The 27,851-nt window shown below is 34.2% G+C and overlaps 1 protein-coding gene across 1 annotated transcript in view; it reads right to left on the bottom strand.

Moving 5' to 3' along the window:
- Positions 1 to 24,187, bottom strand: part of LOC127554588 (sodium channel protein type 1 subunit alpha-like) — a 205,395-nt gene extending 181,208 nt beyond the window's left edge. Inside the window, exons 1-2 of the mRNA XM_051986234.1 lie at positions 23,721 to 24,187; positions 22,873 to 22,953 (exon numbers count right to left, since the gene is read on the bottom strand). The gene's annotated coding sequence lies outside the window, so the exon portion shown is untranslated. The remainder of the gene's footprint in view (positions 1 to 22,872; positions 22,954 to 23,720) is intronic.
- Positions 24,188 to 27,851: the final 3,664 nt, after the last annotated feature.

Raw genomic sequence — 27,851 nt, 5'->3', positions numbered from 1 at the left:
TTCTGTGTAGTAAAATAAAGTCTATCCTACCCATAAGTATTTTTACTGTGAGTGCCTATATGGGAACCATATTCTTATTACTTACATTTTTGAAAATATAGATACAAGCTATATGTAAGCTATATTGAGAAATTTTCCTTGAGTAACCTCTAGATAGGGGTGATAAATTAAGAGAAACATTATGCTGGGAATGGGTGTGTGTGTGAATTATTTCAGGATCAGACATATGAACCCAGAGTATTAGGAGGAGTATGGACCATGTTTTAAACTGTATGTCCTTGGATGAATGATTGCATCTCTCCAAAACTGTTTCTTCATTTACAAAATGAAGAAATTGTACAAGAGGACTTTTTAGGTACCTTCTGATTCTAATGCTCAATGAAACTACGCTTTGTTGTTGGGATTATAAAATCATAGTTCCAGAGTTAGAAGAAAACCTGGGTAATATATAATATGTTCTCTGAAGTCCAGCAGGATTAAGTGGCTAATGTGAGGTCACATTAATAAGTAGCAAAACAATTGGAATTCAGATCTTCTAACTGCAAACTGGACTATTTGCACTGAATCAGGCTATATAAGAATCATTCCACTGGATAGAAAATGGATGTTTCAAGGAAGACTAAGTGCTGTTTGGTAAAGAACCATGACTTTGGTTAACATTAAATGTGCTTAATATAGATGTACTTTTAATGGCCAGTTATAGCCCCTTGGAAAACTCTTGATTAGAATGGCTATGTGTTATAATGTACTTAAAATAAAATAGAATGTGAGGGAGTTTATTGCCATTTTGAAATGGTGATAACAGCAGAAAGATTAAGCAATAACTTCTAGGCAGACATTTGCACAATGTGCTTTAATTCTTTAGCATCTATTTCTAAAAATAAGAAGAAACTGACTGAGAATATTAATAGATTGGCACAGAAGGCCATTTTCTCTCAACAAAACTGTATTGGAAGTGGAAAAGTGACCTGCAGTCTTAAACCAAACCCCAGAGGAAGTGATCTGAGGTCTCTTTCCCAAATATAGACTAAAATGGGAGCATGAAGGCAGGAGGTGGGGGACAAGAACAAGAGAATAAAAGGGAGTAGCTTTGAAGTCAATATCTCTGAGTTTCTGTCTCATTTCCTAGTATCTTCCTGCTGCATGGCCTCAGAGTAGAGAAAAATGCTGAAATTTTCTGCACCTCCATTTTTAATCTATGAGAAGGGAAGAAGTTGCATGATAGAATGGATAGTATCTTAGCAGTTAGGAGTTTCTAGATTTAAAGCTTCTGCCATATACTAGCTGTGCGATCATAGATAAATCACATAACTTCCCAATGCCTGGAAAATTCTCAAGAATATAAGATAGTGAGAAGATGTTAACTGCTTTGGTAGGGAAAGTTTCTCACTAAGAATTCCTTTTATTCATGAAACCAAAGGTCTAGTTTCCCCCACCACACTCTACCCCAAATGAGTTATATACTATTAAAAATTGTTAAATATGTCATGGGAGACAGGGCAAACATCTATTAAATACCTATTATGTACCAAGCACTATGTCAAAAGTTTTATAAATATTATTTTATTTGATCTTCATGAGAACCCTGGGAGGTAGAAGCTATTATTATCCTGTTTTACAATGAGGAAACTGAGGCAAACAGCAATCAAGTTATTCACGCAGAGCCACACAGCTATTAAGCATCTGAGGCTGAATCTGGTCAGGTGTTCCTGATTTCAAGCCCAACACTCTATCTATTGTGTCATTTGGCTGCCTCATAGCTTCCTAAATTTTATAAATGCAAACTATAAGAACTGAAACTTTAGAGATCATTTAGTCTAACCTCTTAATTCTCACAGATGAGCAGTTATGATGTGCTATAAAAAACCCTAATGATAATAATATATGCCATGAAAAAAGAAAAGTTATTTTTATACCAGATGCCAATCATGTAATACCAACTGGCATCTTGATTAAATTTTCAGAGATGAGCAAAATGATGAAGGTCATTATGAAGGTTAAAGTTAGTGACATGAGGAAAAAGCTAGCAGTGAAATAACTTCTAATATTTATGAGATCCTAGATCCAATTCTAATAGCATTACAGAAGTAGAAAGAGTGTGGGAACCAGGTCATCCCCTACTTTCTTACCTGTTATTTTCTACCTTTGCTTATGTACAGTAGAGTTGTGAATACAAAATCTCAGGAGACCTAGGTTTAAAGCCTCTCTGACATTTACTTAGCTGTGTAACCACAGGCAACTCATTTAACCCTCTAAAGCCTCAGCTCCTTCATCAGTAAAAAGGAGATAAAAGGTTTTCACTACCTTTATTACAGGATTCTTTGAGAAAAAGTACTCTAGAAACCATTAAAACACTTGTAATGGGGGACTAGACAAATAAAATGTTCAGAATCCAGCTCCCTAGGGATGTAGGCTTATAGTTCTGGATCTTTTTGATGCAGGCAAACACCATCACTCCCTTCCCACCAGAAAAATTGTATGAGGCTGGATCTTGAGAGAGAACTTTGAACAATCTAAACACCTGCTTCTCTCAGTAGACTTCTCTTTAACTACAGATTTTTGCCTTAACTCATTGCTTAATTCAATGATTAGCATGTTTTCATGCTCTCATCCTTTTCTTATTCCAGTGATTCTGATCCCTTGGATGTTAATATACAAGTCTACTTTTGATCCCTATCACATGTCTTACTTCCATTCCTCTCATCTCTATCTGTCCACACAATTTCACACTCCAGATCTACGCAATTTTTCCATTATGATCTCTGAAATACCTGATTTTTTCTTAAGAAACTTACTTCCCAAACCATCTGCACCCAGAGAGGATTGTAGGAACTGAGTGTGGATCATAGCATAGTATTTTCACTCTTTTTGTTGTTGTTTGCTTGCGTTTTGTTTTCTTTCTCATTTTGCTTCCTTTTTTTGATCTGAGTTTTCTTGTGCAGAAATTATAATTGTGGAAATATGTATAGAAGAATTGCACATGGGGAGAAAATAAGGGAAAAATTTGGAACACAAGGTTTTTGCGAGGGTAAATATTGAAAACTATCTATTCATATGTTTTGAAAATAAAAAAGTTTTAATAATTAAAAAAAGAAACTTACTTCCATCTTAAATTTTTCCTTTTTTGCTTTTTGCTTCTTTAGGTCTCACTGAGACTTGGTGGCCTCCTGAGGACACTACGTACCTGAGCATCTATTGTAGCACTAGTTGTACTTGCACTCATATTCCCCACTCATGGTCCATGTTAAAGAAGTTGAGATAGTCTTTGCTCTTCATTGACACTTCCAGACTCTCCTTTACCTCCATCACTCTATAATCTTCTTTTATACTCTTTAAATTTATTACCCAACCAGACTCAGATAGCCAGTAACTTCTAGGACATTCTCCTTTTTTCTTCGATAAGTTCAGCGTCTGCCTCATGGTCTTTTTCTTTACCGTAACTGCTACATCTATTCTTGAGGACTTTAATATGTACATCAACACCTTTTCAAATACTCAACCTTTCCAAAGCCTCAATACACTCAATTTTCCCAACCTACTCTTCCCTTGCATATGTACATATACTATCTGCTATGTGCTATGCACATAAAATGACCATAATCTTGATCTTGATCCATTATCTCACAAGTATTCCACTTCCATATTCATAACTGAAATCCATTTATTTGATCATGATCTTTTATCATTTTATCTTTTCTGTTTTATAGTCTTTAAACCTGCTATATCATCACTATGATCTTCAATAATTCCATGCCTTATTTCCCTGTGACAACTATATTTTTTTCCTTTTTTATCTTGACCTCTTGATGAATCAGTTCAACTCTACTATTCTCTCCACCAGAGGTGTCAAATGCATGGCCAGCTGGCCCATGATATTTTGGAGCACAGCCCAAACCAAATGAAAATGCAATTGTAATTTAACAAAGTAAACAAAAACATAATAGAACATAGATAATATTTCAATGTAGGTTTTCAAGTCAGCATATGGCCCACAGAGATTCTTGTGTATACTTTGGTGCCTCCCCCTCCCAACTTTTCTACTTGAGTTTTACATCTTTGCCCTATACTCTTCCCCAACTTTGCCAAAACCTAATTTTGGATTACTCCCAATATCTGTCTCTTTCTCTCTTATCATTGTCCTGGTTAAAATAATGAAGTTATGCTGACTGAGTTAAGTACATATTTATACTGCAAGATTTCAAGTAGATCCTCAGCATAGCAAAGCAATCCTTTTATTTACTTCTATGATCAGTCTGATATACCATTCACCAAGGTGATTTTTCCAAAGATTTTCTTCTCTTTTCAAATAACCCCACATTACCCCTCTCCACTTTTTCAGTTAAAGATCTTGCCTAACTTATTGTTTTTCAGTTGTTTCAATAGTGTGTGACTCTTTAGGATACCATTTGGGGTTTTCTTGGCAGAAATATTGATGTGGTTTGCCATTTTCTTCTCTAGTTAATTTTAAAGATAAGGAACTGAAGCAAACAGGGTTAAATGACTTGTCCAGAGTTACAAAGCAATTAAGTGTTTGAGGTTATATCTGAACTCAGAAGATGACTATTTCTGACTCCCCGCCCAGTGCTCTGTGCACCTCATCACTTAGCTGCCTTACTTTATCTAATACTTCTTTTTAAAAAACAAACAAAGGAGGCTAATCATTGGGAATATCCTCTTTTTTCTTCATCTCATATCAGACATCTAACTGTCCCTTCACTTCTTTCTCATATGTAGTGGGCCTTCTTGACCCTTTGATCCCATTTGTATTCTCCAACAGATTTCCCCTCTAGCACTTCAAATCATTATTGTCTTCTCTCCCTATCTACTATATTCTTTTATGCCTAAAAATATGCCCATATCTCCTCCATCTTTACAAAATTCCTTGTTTGATTTGACCTTCTCTGCTAGTTATTGTCTTCCATCTTTTCTCCCCTTCTTGCAGGAAGCTTGTAAGAAAAAATTTTTACACTAATTTGCTCCACTTCCTTTCCTCTTTTAAAACTTTTGCAATCTGGTTTTTCACTTCATCATTCAATTAAAAGTAATATCTGCAAAATTACTTTTAATTGCCATCTCTTAATTCCCAAATCTAATGGTCTTCCCCTCCCTCCCCCCAATACATAGTCTTCTTGACTTGGCTGCTGTCTTTGACATTGTCAATTACCTTTTCCTCCTAAATACTATCTCCTCTAAATTTTTCTGACACTTTTTTCTTTCCTGGTTCTTCTGTTACTTATATGATAATTATTTTTCAGTTAACTTTATTGAATTTATTCAAATTACATGCATGACCATGGGTCTTTTATGGGCTCTCTTCTCAGTACTATTTTACTTCATTATCTCATTGGCTGCCATAAATTAAATTATCATCTTTCTTCAAATAATTCCATATCTGTTTACGTAGCTCTAGTTCCTTTCTTGAGCTTCTGTGTCCCATTACCAACTTCTTTTTAGACATCTCAAATTAAATATTCTGTAGATTTTTCAAATTTAACATATCCAGAATAGAATTCATTATTTTTCTTCCCAAATACTTTACTTTTCTCAACCTTCTTATTCTTATTGACTCTCAAGGCTCTAAAACTTGGTGTTGTCCTTCACTCCTTACTCTGAACCACACTCTCTATGTGATCCTGGGCAAGTCATATAATTTCTCAAGGTCCCAGACAACTCTCTAAATTGTATGTTGCCGAGAAGGTTCCTTAGTGAAGGAACTTTATATCTAGAAACTTTGTAGCCTTAAAAAATTCCAAGTATGAGTCCAAAAAAAAACAGATCTTTCAGTCATTTCAAAAAGTAAAAATCACTGTTAACATGATTATGTCTCTCTCTATATATATTTGTGAATTCATATATACATATATGAATGTTTTAGGATACACTCTCTCTTCTGGTTTTCCTCCTATCTAGTTAACTAAATCCTTTTCTGTCATATTTGCTGAATCTTCCTCCAGATTATACCCTTCTATCATAGATATTCCTCAGGATTTTGTCCTGGTCCTTTTTTTTTATTTCACTTGGTGATCTTTTCAATTTCTGGTTTTAATTATTACTATTCTCAATTCTATCTTTCCTGCCCCAATATCTCTGTGGACTTCTAATCTTGTAATTTCAACTACCTTTCAGATAGTTCAAACTGGATCTTAAAATTGATATAGCCAAACCTTCCCCTAAACCTTCTTCCCTCCTATCTTCCTTAAATCTCTTTTTTTCTATTTCTTTTCTTTTCTTAAAGCTTTTTATTTTCAAAACATATGCAAGGATAATTTTTCAACATTGACCCTTGCAAAACCTTGTATTCCAATTTCCCCCCTTTCTTCACTCCCCTAAATGGCAAGTAATCCAATATATGTTAAACATGGTAAAATATATATATAAATCCAATATAAGCATACATATTTATACAATTATCTTGCTGCATAAGAAAAATAAGATGAAAAAGAAAAAAAATGAGAAAGAAAATAAAATTCAAGCAAACAACAACAAAAGAAATGAAAATGCTACATTGTGGTTCACATACAGTTCCCACAGTTCTCTCTGTCATCTCATCATCACAAAACCATTGGAACTGGCCTGGATCATTTCATTGTTGAGAAGAGCTACATCCATCAGAATTGATCATTATATAGTCTTGTTGTTGCTGGATACAATGATCGCTTGGTTCTGCTCATTTCACTTAGCATCAATTCATGTAAGTCTCTCCAGGCCTCTCTGAAATCATTCTACTAATCATTTCTTATAGAACAATAATATTCCATGACATTTATATACCATAACTTACTCAGCCATTTCTCCAACTGATGGGCACGCACTCAGTTCTTGCCACAAACATGTGGGTCCCTTTCCCTCCTTTAAGATCTCTTTGGGATATAAGCCCAGTAGAAACACTTCTGGACCAAAGGGATCACAGTTTGATAGGCCTTTGGGCATAGTTCCAAATTGCTCTCCAGAATTATTGGATCAGTTCACAATTCCACAAACAATGTATTAATGTCCCAGTTTTCCCATATCCCGTCCAATATTTGTCATTATCATTCCCTGTCATTTTAGCCAGTCTGAGAGGGGTATAGTCTACCTTCTCTATTTCTGAAAAGGGTAACAGTATCTTTTCAGTACCCCAAGTTTGCAACCTAGGAGTTATCCTGAATTTCTCATGCTACTAACATAAGCTGTTGCTAAGATCTGTCAATTTCACCTTAAATATGCTCCCTTCTTTTCTCGATACTGCTCCCCCTCTAATGGAAGATGCTCATCACTTCACATCTTGATTATTGCAATAGCCTGTTGGTATTTCTCCTAACTCCTAACTCCCCACTTCAAACCATCATCCATTCCATAGTCACTAAAATGATTTTCCTAAAACTTCAGTTTATGGAATTGAGTGTAACATGATTGGAATTGCTTTTTGTATCCAGGAGCAAATACAAAATGTTCTATTTGGTATTCAGAGTCTTTTATAATTTAGTCCCTTCTTACCTTTTCAGTAACACTGGCTCACTGGCTGCTCCCTGATCAAAGTGCTCCCATTTCTCAGTTTTGGACAATTCTCTCTGGCTGTCCCTAATGCCTAGAATCCTCTCCTTTTCTACTCCAACTACTGACATCATGACTTCCAACTAAAATCTCACTTTCTACAATAAGTTTTATTAAAACCTTCTTATTACTACTACCTTTCATGTATTAATTATTTTATATTTATACTCTCTATAGCTTGTTTTGGACAGTTTGGTTTGCATATAGACTCCCCATTTGACTATAAACTTCTTGAAATTAGGGACTGTCTTTTGTCCCTTTTTGTATCCCCCTGTAATAAACTGTAATAAACATAGTGTCTGGCACACAGTAAGCACACGATAAATATTTATTGATTTATGTATATTTATATTCAATATACCACAGGAAAGAGAGGGCCATCCTTGATGTCAGGAAGACTTGAATTCAAGTTCTTCCTACAAACTAGTTTTTTTGTCCCTGAGTAAGTCATTAAAACCTCCCGCTGTTTTAGGCTACTCTTAAAAAGACTAGTTTTTGATCTGAAGGCTTTTCCCACATAGGGAGTATTCTATCTGGAACCATTACACTGGTTATTCTACAGAAAAGCTACTTTTTTTTTTTTGCTTCTTATCTGACTGATTATCTCTTAGCTGTTTCTTAGACATGTTCAGATATCTTTTTACAAAACTATTTTCTTTAGATCTTGCCCTGATTTGGTTTCCCAAACTCCTAAAATCACTTAAAACTTGCAACTCTTTATTTCCCAGACAGCACTGATTTTTGCCAGAATTGGAAATCAGGCTATTGCCTCTTTGGTGTTGTAATGACACACTGACATATAGAGCCCAAAATATCACTACCCTTTTTTTTTTTTAATGGCATATCACATTCCAGGACAATATCAAATTTGCTGTCTAGCATCATTTGTAAGTCTCAGCATAACTCTTTCCAGGATTTTCAAATTCACTGAATGTCTGGGGATGAAAAATTCTGATAAATAATATGACTATGGGTCTCCCCTTCCCCTCCCCAAATCCACATTATGTAACTTCAAGATCTACTTCTAAATTTTATTTTTGTCTTTTAATTTTTTTCATTGGGATGTTCACAAAATTTTCCAATTACTTTTTAGTATTATTATGTAATTGTGGACAAATCATCTAGCTCTCTCCATGCCCCAGACAATCTTTTAAGACATTTAAGAGAAGCTGTCAATTTACTTTGTTATTGAAGTTTTCATCTTTTGGGAATTCTCTATATCATTATAATTCTCTATGTCACAAATGAAGACCTCCTTCACTAAAAATTATTTTGACATATATTGTTTAAAGGACTCTCATCATCTCCCAAATATACATATTCATATTTTGAAGTACATTTTCCATACATCAATAACCTGGTGTCTCTTATTGTACAGTTTGTATTGGCTCAACAATATGGTTCATAAATGTCTAATTTTATTATTTGGGGCCTTTGGCAAGTGTTCAAACCACATGATATCACCATTAAAACCAACATGAGTCAATTTGATAAAACTAATAATGTTTATTTTAAAGATAAGATTGAGGTATATTTTGCATATTTTGTAAGATTGAAGTATATTGTGTCTGACAAAGTCACTTAATTTTCTAATCTTATAATTTGACTTCCAGAAAAAAATAAAATTGGTTTGGCATCATACTAAGCTGTTTATCAACTCATTCTGTTATTGTTATTTATAATTTTTTGTCTTCTTTGCCAGCTAAGGAAGCATTTTAACGTAGGAGTAGAGCGCTAGACTTGCATTAAGAAAATCTAGGCTTCAATCCTTTGCTGATACTAGTTGTATAACCATGGGAGAGGTATTTGACTTTCTTAAATCTCAATTTTTTTCATCTGTAAGATGATGATAATAATATTCATAGTATCTGCCTCACCAAATTGTTTAAGCAAAATATTGCAAGTAAAGTGCTTTATGGACTTTATTATTGTTGTCATCACTATTATTATGTAGTGCTGTTAGTTGTACTAGGGGGAAAATTGAATTGCTACCCAGAATTTTCAGGACTTTTATCTTTTCATTTCTTTCATCACTCTTTTATCATTTCAAAACTCACTTCACTTTTTAATTTTCTGTTCTATCTTCTGATTTTTTAAAGAAATGACAATTATACTGCAGAAAATTCAGTAGCTAATTTCATCTTAGTGACTATAGAATTACAATCACCATAGTCACATTCTATAGTCTTCTTAGTAACTATGAATGATAAATGTTAGGATGGTGACATTCACAATCTCCAAATGTGTTTTAAAGAAATTTCAGTCATTAATTTTATTTATAATTTCACCATTATGCCTTAATTGTACAACCTGGCACAGAAGAAAGAGAGAAGACCAGTTTAGGAGATCGGCATTAAAATTTCACCATCAGACACTTGTCAAGTGACCATGAGCAAATTATTTAACATCTCACCTTCTTTTCACCCTCTGTAAATTGAGAATTATAATACTTTTACTACCTACTTCAGATAGGAAGCAGCTTGTATGTTTTAATTATGTAATTATTATAAATTTTAAAATTAGTTCTTGCTAAAGAAAAAAAATAAAAGAGAACTGTTCTGTTATGCAAACACAATAGAGCCTTTTGATTCATTTCATGAGGCTACTATCCAGACAATTTGGGGCAGCTAAATGGCATAGTGGATAGAGTGTTGAAGTCAGAAAGTTATGAGTTCAAATACAGCTTCAAAGACTCACTAGTTATGACACTGGGCAAGTGACTTAACTCATATTTGCCTAAGTTTTTCTTTTGTGAAATAGGGATACACTAAAGAAAGAAATGGCAAATCACTCCAGTATCTTTACTGAGAAAATCTCAATGGACTGCATAGGTTACAAAGACACATGATTGAATAATTGAAAATGGAAAAATACACTTTTTTTCTTCCTTTACTTCAAAATTCCTAAGATCATAGATCTAGAGATGGAAGGAAGTTTAGAAGTCATGGTGTTCAATTTCTTAATTTTATAGATAAAGGACCTGAGGCCCACTGAGATGAAGTGACTTACTCAGGATGGTATATTTTAACCCATATCCTAGTGACTTCAATTCTAGTGCTCTATACCATATTACTTCCCTCTTGTAATCCTGTGCCCTTGTCCACTGATTTCCCCCCTCCCCCCCTTATAGAAGATAAGAAAATAGGCTGGTGAAACTAATGGGAAAACCCCTCCAAAGCCAGAAAATTAATTTTTGTTTTTGTTTTTGTTTTTTACTATTTTCATGGTACTCTTATTTCCTGTGTTCATGCCTTTCCAGTTATGTCTCCTGCATGGAGTGAAGTCCTTTCTTAACCAATCTCTTAGAATATCTACTTTCCCTCAGGGCTTATTTCAAGTACAACCTTTTAGGAAGAATTGGTGGCTCAGTTCAAGTGCCATCTTCTCCAAGGAGTCTTTGCCATTCCTTTTAGACACTAGAGCCTTCTTTCCCATATTATTTTTTCTCTATTTATCCTTTCATTGGTAGACTGAAAACTCCTTAAAGGCAGATGCTTTTTTTGTTTTTGTTTTTATCCTTAGCACCTATATAGTGCCTAAAACATAGAAGACACTTAAATGCTTATTGTGATTTTGCAGTTCCAAGTCTTATATGTTCAATTACATTCTAGAAAGTCAAATACTGAAATCTTTTGAAAAGCAGTTCTTTGTAGATTTATAATGTGGTGTGAATTGAAGACAAAAATAAAGTTGAATAATATAGACATACCTGCTTCCACTTTACTAAAATCATATATAGTTATCTAATGTGCAAAACAACATGGAAATTCCTGATATATGACCTAAAATCCCTTGCCACACTTGCTTTCATAAGACCATATAATTGACATCCTACTGTGCCCAATTGGCAAGGTCACTTTCCTTGGGAGGCAGTTCCTTATGTTGATATGTTGATGATGTGAGCTCAGAATACTGTAAACAAGGCAAAGGTACTGTGTGATCTTTTGTGGTACTGTGTGTGGCATAAAGAAAGATGAATGGAGAGAGAACAAAACTTGTAGTAATTGTCTCTGTGTTGAAAAATCTGCCCTACTATTTATTAAGTAGGTAAGTTATTTAATCTTCCTGGACCTCAATTTTTTCATTTATAAAACAAGGTTAGGCCACATGGTCTCTAAGTTCCTCCCAGTTCTAGATCTATGGCTTTAAGATTTGTTGCTGAAGCTATGGCATTAATGGACGCTAGTGAGCATGAAGGGAACTAAGATATGGTCATTTGTTAGTTTTCCTGCATTTATGTTGAAAGTCAGAACTCAGGAAGAGAGATGTCAGCCAGAATTTAATCCAAGCATGAAGCACTGAGAATTTAAATGACTTACCAATAGTTATACAGCCAATACGTATGTGAACTGGCAACTTGAAACCCAAACCAGCTTCTTATCCATAACCCCATATGCACCTCAGGAGTGATGTGACATGAACAAAAATAAATCAGACTGTGATAGATGTATCAGATAAATCTAGAATAAGTTCTTGGAATTCACAAGATAGAGAAATGAGTTTTGGGTTAAGATCAGAGAAGACTTGATGGAGAAAATCATGTGAGCTGGACTTTGAAGGATGAACATAGTTTCAATGAGCAGAGGTGGACAGTGGAGAGTAACTACACATAAAAGGCTATAAAATTATAATCAACTCTGATTATTAATCAATCATCAAGATTTTACACAGATATAGTATATGTCAGGTACTATGCTAGATATTAGGGATACAAGTACAAAAAAATTAAATAATTCCTTGTTATAAGGAGCTTATATTTAGTGGGGTGGACAATAAGTACACATGTAATATATATGCAGTATAAACATGAATCTTTTATGTATGCATTTATAAGTATATACTTTTCAATACAAGATCATTTGGAAAGCAATATATAATAGGTGAGGGATAAAGAAGAGCTTTAGAAAGATATTAGTTGATCTTAAAGGAAGAAAAGGATCCTGTGATTTCCAGGTATGGTGAGACATTCAGTAGAAAAAGCAAGAAAATAGAGATTTAATAAATAATGGACAGAAGGCAGGCCAGTTTGGATAGTACAAAAGGCACAGAAATGTCCAATCACACTAGAATTATAGATTGATGATAATTTGTGAAGGGCTTTCAAAAGTAATCAGAGGAGTTTCTATTTTATCTTAGAGCCAAGAGGAAGTTACTAGATCTGGTTGAATAGAAAATTCACATGATCAGATTTATACACAGCTATGTAGAGGAGAGACTGGACTGGGTGAAAAAACAATTTAAAGAGACTAATTAGGAAGATGCTTAAGAGCAGCAGAATCTTATGATCACAATGGTAGTCAAACAACAGCAAGATATTTCCAAGAGTTAGATCTGTGGGAAGTCTCCCAAACACAGCACCAACCCTATATGATAAGTTAATAAATACTCAGTCTCCCACTGGCATTAGCATCTGTAGTAGATCACAACTCTAAAATAACGGAATTTTGAGAGGACCTTAGAGGACATGAATTATAACCTATACCTAAGAAAAACCCCTCAACACACTCAACAAGTGATCATCTAGTTTTCTTCAGTGATATCTTATGGCAGCCAACTGCACATTTGTAAAGCTTTGTTAGAATTTTAAAATTACATTAAGCCTAATTTGTCTCTTTTCATAACCAAATCCCTTTTCTATATGATAGTCTTTAAAAGAGTTGATGATATTTACTATGTCCCCTTTGTCTTCTATTCTGCCAGAAAAACATAGTTTTTTTTTTAACTGATCTTAAATAATCTTAAATAAATCTTACTATTACTTTTTTAACTGATCTTAAACCTCTTACTTTTAACTGATAGCATGAATTCAAGTTCCATTGCCATTATCATTCTGTTCTCCCATCTCCAAATACTCTCTAGCTTATTAATGTTTTTTTCTAAAATGAGATATCAAAAGTTGAGCCCAATATTCCAAATATGGTCTGCCTAAAACAGGGAATAAAATAAAAATTTTAAAATTCTTGGAACTGTAATAAATTTGTGTTTATGATGACCTTTTCACTTTCACACCATTTACTCATATTGAAATTGAAGACTACCAAAATACCTAGATCTTTTTCAGGCAACCTGTTGACTCTGCTGTCACCATCTTGTGCTTATGAGATCAATTTTTTTAAACCCACTTGTAAAAATTTGAATTTATCACCACAAATTTCATTGCATTCGATATGACCCAATGTTATGGCTTATCAACATTTTTGCTTGATCCGAATCTATTATTTGATATTTTAGTCTATTCTCCCAGTATTGTATCATTAGCAAATATAATAAATATAATACATTTGTCCAGTACTGGGTTAAATACAAATCACTAGATCACTAGATTACTGGAGACCTTCTAAGTTATCACTGAATCATTAATGTGTACTCCGAGCCCATCTAGACATTCAACCACTTCAGAATCTAATTAAAAATTCTCATCTAGGCTATGTCCCATCATAGAAAGGAGCAGGCGCTGATTCTACTCTTTAATTTTTCATGGTTATTTGCTTTGATATAAATTCTAATTAAATGTTTTACTATCTGATTTATAATTATAATTTAATTTCTTGGTATAGATTTCACTGAATGGGGTGCTTGAGTGTTTAAAAAATATAAGAACTTTCAAGCTATTGGTTTGATATCTATATATCTTTTTATTCTTCATAGTTAAAAGATGGTCCTCAGTGTGATAACTGAATATCTATAAAAATCTTGCTCCGCAAAATAAAATATTAACAATAAAGATAATCCATGAGATACTTTTGGGAGAATTTGGGGTATTTTTGGCTCTTGTTTCTATTGATTTAAACCAAACTATACACACAAGCCATGTATTGATGTACTTAGAACATTTGCTGACGATCTCCTTTGCTACTGTATGCTAGCTACATTACTAATATGCCATATTTCTGTACTAAAGTAATTGGGGACATTTGGTAATGAGCCTACAACATAGTCATCTTCGACAGTGGAAATGTGGAGTTGGGAAATTAGGAGGCTGGATAATGTATGAGAAGTTTAAGAAGTAATTACAATGATCTAATAGAAATGATTACTTTCCTTTACCCCTCCCTTCCTTTTTTGTTTCCAAGAAGGGATAACCCCACTTCCATTTCTTATAAAGGTCTTATTTTCTTTCTCTTTTCCAGTGAAGCAAATAGGTTTATGCTAAAAATATACATGATCGTTAAAGATGTCATGGTTGGGCTGCAGGAGAACATTTAGCAACTGAAAAAGCTGGTCATAAAGCAAACACCATTAAAAGTGAGTAAAGAGAAAATGATGTCCAGGGATGGAAGAAGCATTCCAGTACATTTGGAATGTTCTCAAATTTCAAAGGTTTAAAATGCACTCAGATTTCCAAACTCTGAAAGGTTCCATGACATAGCAGCTATTTTGAACTAACAGAAGTCCTACTGTGGCTTAGCCAGAGCATTTTTAAACAGTAACATTGGTGAAAACTTCTCTGATAGACACCTGGCCACAGTCACACAGGTTTTCCTCTTTTCTTTTTTTGAGTCTAATCAGGACTCCAATCAATAGTACTTAGCAGTTTCAAATTATAAATAGTCAATAGTCACTGAAAGGGCAACTGTAAGCAGAGATAGAAGAGATATGTAAAAAGGAAGAACGAGATAGCACCAAGCGAAAAATACTTTCATTAAAATGAAATTGTAAAAGTTGAAATCTGGTCAAATTTGGAAGAATAGTGGATGGGTAGTGGTGCAGCCATTCCAGCGATGACCAAATCTTCATGACCCTATTTGAGATTTTCTTTAGAAAAATACTAAAGGAGTTGACCATTTCCTTTTCCAGCTCATTTTACAGATGAGGAAACTGAAGCAATCAGGGTTAAGCCCTAAGGTCGCACAGCTAGTGTCTGAAGCTACCTTTGAATTCAGATCATCTTGACTCCAGATCAATAATTCTAATCATTACAACAAAAAACAGGATATAGATAAAGGGATTCCACAAAATTCATATAATGAAATGGGGTTCTTAGAAGAAAGAAAACTGGAAAGTAATATGAGATTCATTTGTTTTACATTTATTAAGCCCCTATTTCAAAATACTATGGGAAATACAAAGATGATAGGATTTAAAGCGAGGAGTGATTTAGTAGGTCTAGTTCAGCCTTTTCATTTTATAGATGAGAAAACTTAACTTTCCTGAACTTTTTCATGATCAGACAGATAAGAAAATCAGAAAAGCTAGAACTAAAACTTAATTTCTTTGACCTCAAATACAGACCATAATCCCTTATATCAAATTGCTCTATAGGTAGAATTAATCATTATTACTGTCACTGATTTTAAAGACATACGGAGTAATGTGGAGTAGTAGCAGTAGTGAGATAATATGGTAAACAAAGAACTATATGTAGTCAAGAAACCCTTGACTATACCTATTTATTACAAAAATTTTATTTCCATTTTTTCTCTTCCCCACACACCTAGAAGGAAGGTGGAAAGAAGAGAAAATAGATTTTTTTTTCTAAAGAGAGAAGCAGGGAGTAGGAAGATGTCATAGATATAAAAAGGGAGTAATCTGTTATAATAATAAATATAATAAAATATTTTAATAAATCTCTTAAAAACTATATTAAATAAACAAAACAAAAATTCTGTAGAGTCCATTTCAAGATTTTGTCTGATTTTGTAGCTTTCAAGCAAGTACAAAAATGAGGGATTCTTAACTTGCCTTTAATGATAAAATGAAATGCAGAAGAAAATCACTATCGAGGATGAAGCTCTAAGATCATGTCTATGTAAAGACAATGACTAGAATTGATTCCTTATTTTTTTTTCATGCTCCCAAGCATGAAACACTAAGTATATACTAGGTATTTAATGAACTTGAGGTAGAGGAAGATAAGTGGTATGAAATAAAGTTCTTACAATAGAGAATTAAGATAAATCTTTAGTAGAAGTTGTCCGTGAAAAAGAAGGAAAGAAAGAAAGAGAGGAAAAAAGGAAGGAAGGGAGGGAGAAGGAAGAAAGGAAACAAAGAAAGGAAACAGGAAGAAAAAGAAAGGAAAGGAAGGAAGGAAGAAGAGAAGAAAGAAAGAAAGAAAGAAAGAGAAAAAAAGAAATAAAGAAAGAAGGAAAGAAAGAAAGAAAGAAGGAAAGAAAAAAAGAAAGAAAGAAACAAAGAAACAAAGAAGGAAAGAAAGAACAAGAACTTGGAAAAAATCATGGCTTAAAATAATTTACATTTACATTTCTTTCCTTATGACAAACCCAGGAATGAGTTGGGAGGTGAAGGTGTATTGTCCAAATATTATAGTTGCACTTTACAGGTCTAAAATATGAACAGTGAGAGCCACATGTATAGAAGGGCCAACAAGTGGCAAGGGAGCCTGTTGCATGACTCAAAGAAGAGAGGAAGAAATGACCTCTCTAGTGCCTTTCTATCCTCCATCTTTCTCTATTCTTTGAAGGGAGATTTTCATTCCTTCCAGAAGAGAAAACAGGAAGTTCAAGGCTACTAATCTGCTTTCTACAGAGAGAGGTTGTTACTAGGCTAAAAGTATATCTATTCCCTTAAATATTCTTTGACTAGGGGAATGATCAGGTTCCACCTAACTTTTGATCACTCTGTCACTTTGAGAAGAAGGGGACCTCAAACTTTTTAGTCAAGGCCTGACTCTTTCCCCACTTAATACCCGATCTATAATGAACACACCTAATAAATAGCAAAGAAAACAATTTAGGTAAATCATAGCAAAACAGAAATCAGAGTATAAATAGAATATATTCCAGACAATACAGAAAGAAGAGTCGAGGATGAAGCTCTAAGATCATGTCTTTATAAAGACAATAACCAGAATTGATTCCTTATATTTTTTTCATGCTCCCAAGCATCTTTACATCCTCCTTCTAGGTGTGTGGGGAAGAGAAAAAATGGAAATAAATTTTTTGTAATAAATAGGTATAGTCAAGGGTTTCTTGGCTACACATAGTTCTTTGTTTACCATATTATCTCACTACTGCTACTACTCCACACTACTCCATACCTCTTTAAAATCAGCGACAGTAATAATGATTAATTCTACCTATAGAGCAATTTGATATAAGGGATTATGGTCTTCCTCGGGAGTAAGATAGAGTGCCTATAATCTCACTGATTGGGAAATTCTCTGTAGTCTCTAGAATGGCAAGCTACAATTAAGGGATGTGATGAAGATTGCCTGATGCTTCCCAGTCTTTTCCTTCAGCAACCTGAAATGGGATGGGCCTTCTCCATCTTCTCTCTTGAGCTGGAAACCAGGAAAACCCTATTATAATGGGTGCCCAAAGGAGACTGCTGAGTACTGAAGCTTTAGCCTCTTACCTACTCTGTCCAATCTCTCACATAGGGCAAGGCATTCAACTCCACCAATAAGGAGAGAGTTCCATACTAAATAGGCTTTGGGACAGGTGCTACACAAATAATGAAGAACACGTGTCCATGGTCATATAAATAGGATTGGAGGTGAGTGCTGAAAATAGGTCTCCTGATTTTAAATCTAAGCCTCCTTTCCTTATGCCATACCTAAAACAAGATTGCCTGAAAAACAATAAATCAGTTTGGGCAGTTCCCAAGCTTATCTCTTCACTTCCTTAAATGATTCTGAAGTAAATTATACATAATTAAGTAAAAACTTGATATGGAAAAAGATAAAGACTTTGTATATGGAATAATCTAGAATAATCTTTTATAGAAAGTTTAAGCTTCTAAAATTTAAAACTGTACTAAGACTTTTGGGATACTTTGTATGATGCTTTCCTTACAACCATTCTGCTAGATAAATTTTCCAAATATTATTATACTCAATCAGGAAAATGAGGCTAAGTAAATTGTCCAGGTTCACACACCTATTGCATAAAATAGATAGGATTCATAGGCCTCTTGCAACAAATCCAGCATTCTTTCCATTTGACTGTGCTGCATGCCAACAATATAAAGGATATACTCAGATATAGTTATATTGAATTAAAATTTGCTACTGCATTGACATGACTATTCTTCCTTCCACTGCCCCCCCCAAACCTAAATATTTAAAAGAATGAAATTTCCTAGAAGTTGCAAAGAGATCAATATTGCCTTTATATTAAAAAAAATACTAAAAATTAGAGCTATTCAAAAGTGAAACAGGACACTTTTGGAGATGGATCTCTTTATATAAAGGTCTTTAAGCAAAACTTGCATGCTCACTTGTCAGATATGTTATAATAAGAATTCCAGTTCGGTCATTAATTGACCTTTCCAACACTGAGATTCTGTAATTCTTTTAGTCTAGTACCAAGTAAAAAGTTTGATTTGTTTTTAACTGAATAACATGTTAAAGGCTTCCACACTTTACATAGCCTTTTTGAGTCCATAAAAGAGAGAAATGGAAAGATATGGAAAGCCATATCCATTATTAAAATTCTTATTTCAAATATTTTAGGAGAGATAACATTTTGTTGAGGATTTTAAGTCTGCCCGCCACTATATCCTTCCTGATGTAGAACTGGATACTTTCTCTCAAAACAGCTACATACATCTACCTGAAAAAGTCTTTGTTAAAAATATTTCATAGAAAAGATCTAGGTTCAAATTACCTACAAAACTGGCATTCTTTCCCAAAATGTTAATTAGGGCATAAACTTGGATACTATAAAAATTTCCTTCTTCTGTTACAGACCAGTGTAGCTTTAACATTTTTAATCAGCAAAGACATGAGCCTGAGGGATAACCAATGGACAACCCAGAAGCTCCAGTGGTATTTACACAACGAATATATGAATGAAAAATACAATGCCAAGAGAATGTGAGAAAGGCCACTAGGAAGATGTGAGAACCTACTTTGGTGCTTTTACAGGATAATATGACCAAGAGTGGCACAAGATAGGTAAGCAAAGATGAGCTGCAATATATAATGTTGAAGGACCTGTTCACATCAGTAACATCATAGTTTTGTTGGAGCAATGAAGTATTAAAGGAGCTCTTGTTTGAGATATATTAATCTAGCCTACAGAATGATCACATATTAAATTTATGATTTGGGTCTTAAATCTAATTTGTACAGGACTCTCTTTATTGATAGAGATTGATTACACAAAGTTGTACCCTTGTGTGAAGATCAGCATTGGGGGAAAAGAGAGATCTTTTTGCTGACTTCTGACTTGACTCTTCAGGTCACTGAAGAGGCTTTCTCTGGGATGAAACTGATAAGATTAAGGTGATGTTCCTCTAAGTTTTGATATTTTCCAAAAGCCTATTTCTCTTCAAGGAAGAATCTAGAGCCCCATGTCTCTTCTCTCAGTTGGAAGCCAGAAGAGTAGGATCTTGTTTTTCCAATCTGCCCCTACTCAGAAGCAGTGCATTGAGTAATAAATCTCCACCAATGAGGATAGAATCTTGCAAATAAACCTTTAAGCCAAGAGTTACATACTATTCATTAAAAAAAAAATCAATGATTTTAACTTCAAAATGTTCCAACAATTTAATCAGTTCAGGGAAGAGAGATTGAAAGAGAAAACAATTACTTGTTTTTAGCAGCTTATCACTCCAAGAAGCAAGAGACTGAGTGAATATTTCACCTTCTTAACTATTACACATGTTTCTATAGGTTGTCATAGAATGTGCTGCTTTGAACAATATTTTGTTTTCCTGTCAAAATGAATGGTCAAGTTTATTTTCAAAAAGGAACTAATTCATGGCATTTGAGGAACTACAGTATGACTGACAACTCTGGGGTTCTCAAACTTTTTAAATAGGGGGCCAGTTCACTGTCTCTCAGACTGCTGGAGGGCTGGACTATAGTAAAAACAAAAACTTTGTTTTGTGGGCCTTTAAATAAAGAAACTTCATAGCTCTGGGTGAGAGGAATAATCGTCCTCAGCTGCCGCATCTGGTCTGCAGGCCGTAGTTTGAGGACCCCTGAAGTTGCTCAATCTGAATTTCACTCTTCTTTTTATAAAGATATTTTCTTTGTTTTAGAAGAATTTCTGTTTTTGAAGGAAGGAGAGAGTTTTCATGCAAGCCATTTCTTGGTTTGATTTTTTTTTTAAGTGTACATTTTTTTTGACATGCACGGAGATATAACAAAGGATTGACTGTAGGTATTACGTGTATTGAACTAAGTTTTTAAGGATTTTGAGCAAAAAAAAAATGAGGAAAATGAGCAAAGAAAACCTTGATCCTTAATGAAATTTCAGATAATGTTAGGATATATTTGTCTTGGCCACTGAGTCCTTGAGAATAATCTTTCTATAAGATGTCCTAATTAGTGAATAGTTTTAAATAGTTTTGAAGAATAGTTAAGCCAACTAATAGTAAATACAAAGGGCAGCAGTAATACTCTGAAAGCCAAGTTTCAATGAACTTAATAAATGGCAAGTGTAGTTTAACTGAAGAATCTATTGAAATTTCCACTATCATTTTTGGTCTCTTTATGGGTCCCTCTACCTTCTCTTTGAGTGTGTGTGTGTGTGTGTGTGTGTGTGTGCGTCTGTCTGTCTGTTTGAATGTCTGTCTTGCCTTGTTTTCCCCTACTTTCCCAGCAAAGGAACGAGTAGGAAAAGTCTCTTTTCATTGATTAGCTATGTGACCTTCATGAAAATATCACTGTTTGCAGTTGCAAAGTGGGAGCAATAATGTTGAATAACAGTCATATAAGTCATATTTTGAACAAAAAGAATGGATGTCTCAGACCTTTAAATAAGTTATTCACATTCTAGAGTCGCATTCTAATACAGCTATGTGAAGATGGCCTAGTCTATATATAATGGCTATAATTATATATGGGAAATACTCCAGTTCAGATGCAATTCTTAGTTACCCAAGTCCCTTACTGGCAATGACAAGAGTTAGATAACCCAACAATTTCTCTTTCTCTTTTTCTTAGTATTCCAAAGTTCCATTTCTAAATAAAGGAATGGAGTGATTCTTAAAAGAGTCTTCTAAATCTTTCTGGATGCTCCATGAGGTCACACAACTAATCATGAGGTCAAAGCAACAAATATCAGGTTTTCTAGTGACTTTTTTCAATTTCAATTGTGTTTTTTGTTTTTTGTCTGTGTGTCTGGGCAGAATTTACTAGGTAGCAAGTTGGTCTGTCACTCCCTGTTAGGTTACTGTTTTGCTCACCATCATTCAATTGCTTGATACATAATATTTACTTCTCCAATACTGTAAAATTAATTAGGTTATTCCTTAGGCCTTTTCTTATAAGATTCTCTCTAAGCCTTCAAAGGCGTATTATCAAAATAAACAACTAAGGAGATTTTAAAATACTTTGTTATTTTAGAAAGAAGATGCTATGCAAATCCAAATTATTATGGGCATTAGGATTTGACAAGTTATTTTATGTGAATACATCAGATGTTCTGGTTATGGGCCCAACACAAATTGACATTGAATAACAGTTAAACTATATACAACAACATTAACAATCATAAAAACTGAATTGCGATGACTTTAATGAAAACTTATGCCACTACACATGACAAAAAAATCCACTTAAGCTTTGTTTTGATCATTGATAATGTCACCTGACACTCACAACTAAATTTTTTTCCTATTCATGTCTATAAAGTCATCCATTTCTCTCTATACAAGATGTTCCTAAGATAAACACAGTCCAACTAATATCTTGAAGGAGCTATGGGGAGGAAGGCCTCAATTGTCACATTCCTCTTATAACAGGAATATAGTAACATAAATACAAATATAATAATAGCCATGGAAAGATTTTAAATAGTTTTTCCATTTTTTATTCTGTTCCTGGTGTACATCTACAATGTGAGCATAGTGTCAGACATCTCATAAATGTGAGGCTGCTCAGAGTTTGAGTTGCATCACCCTGGTATGCCTAGGTATTGCAGCAAACATTAAAGGTAAGCTCAGTCCCTGCTTGAGAAGCAGGCAATGGGCAGAGGAAACTAGTCAGGCAGAAACAGCCAAGACTCTATATGGAATTTTCCTTTTTAATTTTTTTTTTGGCATCAGACTCTTGGGGTGATTTTCAAGTACTTTCCAGAGAAATTTTGTGTATGTGACAATTTTAATGCATCAAACAGTTGCAAACCAACTCAGAGATCCACAGAAAAGAAGCCCAGATTTCCTGGGTGTGATCTTAACAGCCTTTATTAACCCACAAGTTTGTTACTGCACCTCTGAAATATTTTGACACAATCATACACACACACACACACACACACACACACACACACACTGCACTGAATTTAAATAATTGAATTTAACCTAATTAAAAAATACCTCTACTCCATCTGAAACTCCTTCATAAGAACCAATGAAAATCTCAATGGAAAAAAAATAAAAATAGATCAGAGAACACTAAACAGGAAGCAAACCTTTTTATACACATACCTCAAACAGGTAGGAGTGAAGGAATCCATATTAGAAAAGATGTTGAAAAAGCTTCATGTCCACCTGGGAAAATGTCTTGTGCTGTTTGGGAAAGCAAGACGGTTCAGATTATGAACCGAGCAGCATCTGCAGTATCATTGCTGGCAATGACCTCTATCTAATTAAAAGTAAGCCGGGCTTTCCAATCAGCTATTCCATGGGGAAGAGCTATGTTTTGTTATTTTCCTCAGACATAGAATTTGTGTTGGGGGGGATATCAAAGACCCCCAACCTGGGCCAAGCTGGGAGGAGACATATGTCTAAAGCACGGCAACGGCCTCAAGAAGCTGGACACCCCTGCAGTGCTAGGCTTCTCAAGCAATCCCACCGCCTTCCTCCTATGGGCTGAAACCTGGGCTCCAATTTTTGCTTCATCCTCAGGAACAAGATGACCTCTATTTAGAGCCTGGCTATTCCAATTCTAAATCAACAGTGAAGCAAGGGGTGAGGGTGGGAGTGGGGGTGGGGTAAAGGGACCTTGCCTATAATAGAAAAAGATAAAAACACACACACACACACACAAACACACAAGAAATGGCAAATGTCCAAGGTCTATCAGGCTGACAAAACCCATCTCGTATCAAAATGCTGATCTGCAAAACAGCTCTGATTTCGGCTTGGGAAAGGTTGAAGGGGGTGCTGGTGGGAGGGGGGAGGAGGGAGAAGGAAGGGAGGGGAGGGGAGACTAGTTGGGATTCACATGCAAAAATAGACTTCCTGCTCTGCCAACAACGACAGGCTCTTTTTAAAAGGGTAGCTGGCACATAGGAACCAAGGAATGTAATGAAATAAGCCTTCAGCTGGCTTACCTGAGAAAGAGGAAAATCATCCATCTGCAGTGAGGGATGACAGGATCTCCTAGAGTCGGGACGATAACGTACCCTTAGTGGGAAGTGGCCCGATTTTTTGTTACCAACTATTTACAACTGCTGCATTCTCCCTGGGAGGAAAGCCTTACACATACACTAAAGAGACCTCTGCAGTATCCTCTCGGCTTCATCCTCGGCTTCCTGTATTGAGGCTCACTCTATGGTACCTAATACAAATCAGCAAATAGCTTGTTTAAAAAAAAAAAAAAAAAAAAAAAAAGCCAGAATCCAGCACCTTACATAACAGCTCCATCTACTGGGCGAAAATTAAACATCTTGTCACCAATTGGATTTGTGTGATCTTTCTCAGCTTCCCTGTTTGCTCTTCGCCTTAACCTCCTTCTCCTTTCTCTTCCTCCTTCCTTCTTTATATGTTACTAATAGGATTTCTCTCTATCTCTCCCTGTCTCTCTCTGTCTCTCTGTCTCTCTCTCTGTCTGTCTCTGTCTCTGTCTCTCTGTCTCTCTCTGTCTCTGTCTCTGTCACGCTCTCTCTGTGTCTCTTTCTTTCTCTCTGTCTCTGTCTCTCTTTCTGTCTGTCTGTCTCTGTCTCTGTCTGTCTCTGTCTCTGTCTCTCTTCCATCATTAATGAAAAAAAAATGAACAAAAATGTACAGCCTTGTTCAAGGGTATAAGATCATGTAAAATCATAGATGGGGCTGAGAGATACCTATCTACCTTAAAAGTGATTCACTAAACCAATATCCTCATTTTACTGGTGAACAAATTCAGGTCTAGAAAGGTTAAAACAATAACTTTAAGGTCACACAAGTAGTGAATGACAAAACTGAGATATAAACTGGGGGTCTCTGGTCCTGAAAAACATTAGCATTTCCTCATTCCTATTGTCAAAATCATACTGAACAAAATATTCACTTAAGCAAAAAATAATAAAATAAAAAATACTTCCTAAAAGGAGAAATAATCAGATTTAAAATAATTCCACATTTTCATAGATTTGAAGAATTAGTTTAAGCAATACTAAAGAAATATGAAGGATGTTATAACACTGTAGTTTCTGTTTTCATTCTAATTCTGTATTATTTATGTTTTATAATCTATAACATTTTGCTTCATAATCATGCTTGTTACTTCATAAAAGAATGACTGCCACAGTGCTTCTAATTATTAAGATTGATCCAAGCTAGAATTGGTCTTATGCTTCTTCACTATTTTGAATTGTCTTTATCTCTACAATAGTGAAAAATAATAACTGATGACTTTATGGACCTTTGAAATTGTTTCTATCCAGAAATATTCATAGAGTCATAGATCATTAAATTTGGAAGGGACTCACATAACTTCCTCAAGGACACACTGAAAGTTCTTCAGTTCACACTGATAACTTATAGTTTTGAACTGCCACCATTTTTCCCCTTGGTAAATTATCCTTTTTACTTAGGAAACTAAAGTAAAATTTTAGTTTTTACTTAGGAAAACTAAGTAAAATTTTCCTTTACTTAGGAAACTAAAACTGGAGTTGGAAAGGACTTCAAAAGTCATTTAATCCAACTCCATCATTCTACAAATGAAAAAAACTGAGGCTACGGTGATTATATGACTTGTTCAAATTAAGAGCCATTTTGTCATAGTGAATGGTGGGGCAGCCTAGAGTCAAGGCTTTTCTCTTATATAAACTAGTTTATTATTATCAATTATCAATTATCAAGATCAAGTGGCATAATCTTCAGCACTCCCAGGCCTCTCCTGAAATTAACAGAAGAGTTGTTAATCTGAATAAATGGAGTTTCCAAAGCCAGAGTACTTTTGATTTCATTGGTGAAATAAGAGATCCTAATCTTTTCCTCAAAAAAAAAAAGTTAATTATATGTGTGTCAACTGTACTCTCCCCCCTTTTTTGACTCATACAAACACATTTTCATATGTGATGGATACCATCTCAAATTTAGTTATAATAAAGATTCTGTCAAGGCAGAACAAGTGTAAACCAATGAAATGACCACAGATATGGTGCATGATAATTATTTATGAAAATAATGAAATGCCAACCCAGGAATTAAATATGACACCTTTATAAATTATAATTATCTAAGAATAAAGTTTTCTTAAGTAATAGGTCAAAACTGTACAAGTTTATAGCTTTAGATATATATAGTTAACTCCCAATCAATCTTTGTGTGGATTATCCACTTGTAGCCAATATTTGGTTCCAGGTTGTCTTTTTCCTTTAAGGCAGAGTACATTTCTAAACTTTTTCTCCACTATCGGCAGCAACCTAATTTGAATATTACCTACCACATGATGAGAAGATTTTTATTCAACTTTTAAGTGCTAGATTTAGATATAGATATTGATAGACATGCAAAGGATTTATTATTCCCTTCATAGGGCTCTGGGCAACCTTGACATAATTTAATAAATTTATGAGCGTTACCTAAGGATTGAAGAGATTAAGAGACTTGCTTGTGGCTATATAGTTATTAAGTGTCACTGGCATGATTTGAATCAAACTCTTCCTGACTCTAGGACCAAGTTGTTCTCTATTCACTATTCATGTTGTCTCTGTATACCTCTGTGTTTGTGTATGTGAGTTATAGTAGGCAAAAACAAAACATTATTAAAGAGTCAGATCTGCTACTTTTTCCCAAAATATGATCTATCCTAAATCCCCCAAAAGTGATACATGCAATAGCCATTATTTCGGCAAATTTATACTTTTACCCAAAGTATATTTTTTAGAGCTTCTTTTTTCAGGTTATAACTTAAAAAAAAATTAAAACAACTAGATGGAAATATACAATGGAAATCAAAATCTCAGTGTTTCCGAACACTAGACAATTTGGTTGATTCCATTTTAGGTATGCCTTCTTAAAAAGCTATGACAATAGACCTAAAACCTAAAAATCACAACTAGGCTATGAGTACCTATTGATATATTAAAATTCATATTGGCTAATCAACAAGAAACTAAACAGTCACCATGATCACAAACTAAATTATTAATAGATGGTTTAGGAGAGTGAAGTGGGAAAGAGGGGAAATCATTGTAGGGTACATGAGAAGATTTAAACTAAAAAGAATTTCATTCTTCATTCTTTAGAAGAAGGAATTAAAAGTTGCAAAGCATACACATTTATTAGAATAAAAGAGGATTTGCAGGTCTTCATGCTATTTTATTATAAGAGTATTAACTTGCTATCTTAACAAAGTAGGTTACATTAGAGTAAAATAAAAACATTAGGGGGGAAAAGCTATTGACTAGCATGACTAATTTTAAGAATAAATAAATTTCCTGTTCAAAAATAAGTCTAGTCACACAATGTCTTTGTGAAAACAAAGTTATATAGTACATCAAAATTTACAAGAAGTAGATGGTAAATGTGTTTATTATTTACATTTTAAAGATTAGAAAAATATGGTTTGGATAAATTAAGTAACTTCATAAATTAGTCATATAGCTAGCATTAGAAGAGAGAGTTGAACAAAGATGACAAGTCCAGCATACTATGAAGTATACTATCCTAACTCAGGGAAGCAAATAAGTACGCAAATTTTCATTAATTCACAAGATCTTAAAAAGCTTTGGAAACTAGAAAGATTTCTATCAGAGGGACAGATTAATTTAAGTATTTGAACTTTTTTAGTACTTTATTTCATATGAATTATTTTCTAACAATGATACGGATATGGCATCCAACAAACATTTATATCCTCTATCCTTAAAATGAGAAAAACAAAACTTGTCTGTAGCATGATCACTTCTATTTTAATAATGGGGAAGCCTTAGCAGAAAAAAAAATTATTTTAGCCTGTGTTCTTCTGTTAACATTTTCACACAACTTTTATCCAATTTAAAACATCTAAAATTGAATGTGGAATTTACCTCCTCCTAGATAAATATAGACATACAGAGAGTATAATTAAAAACCTTTCAGGTCTTGAGCCAAATAGTTTCCCAGCAAGGGTCATATTATAGTTTTATATAGGTCATATAATTTGTTCTAGTTTACACATATTTTTAATCTGTCCCACTAACTTTAGAATGTCAGATGTTAATTTGGGAAATTGAACTTTCTCTATATGTCCCCAAAACTTTTTTCATTGAAAAGTA

This window comes from Antechinus flavipes, chromosome 3 (assembly GCF_016432865.1).
Source record: "Antechinus flavipes isolate AdamAnt ecotype Samford, QLD, Australia chromosome 3, AdamAnt_v2, whole genome shotgun sequence".
Lineage (NCBI taxonomy): Eukaryota > Metazoa > Chordata > Mammalia > Dasyuromorphia > Dasyuridae > Antechinus > Antechinus flavipes.
The sequence above is the reverse complement of the archived record's forward strand: the minus strand, read 5'-3'. Positions and strand labels throughout refer to the sequence as shown.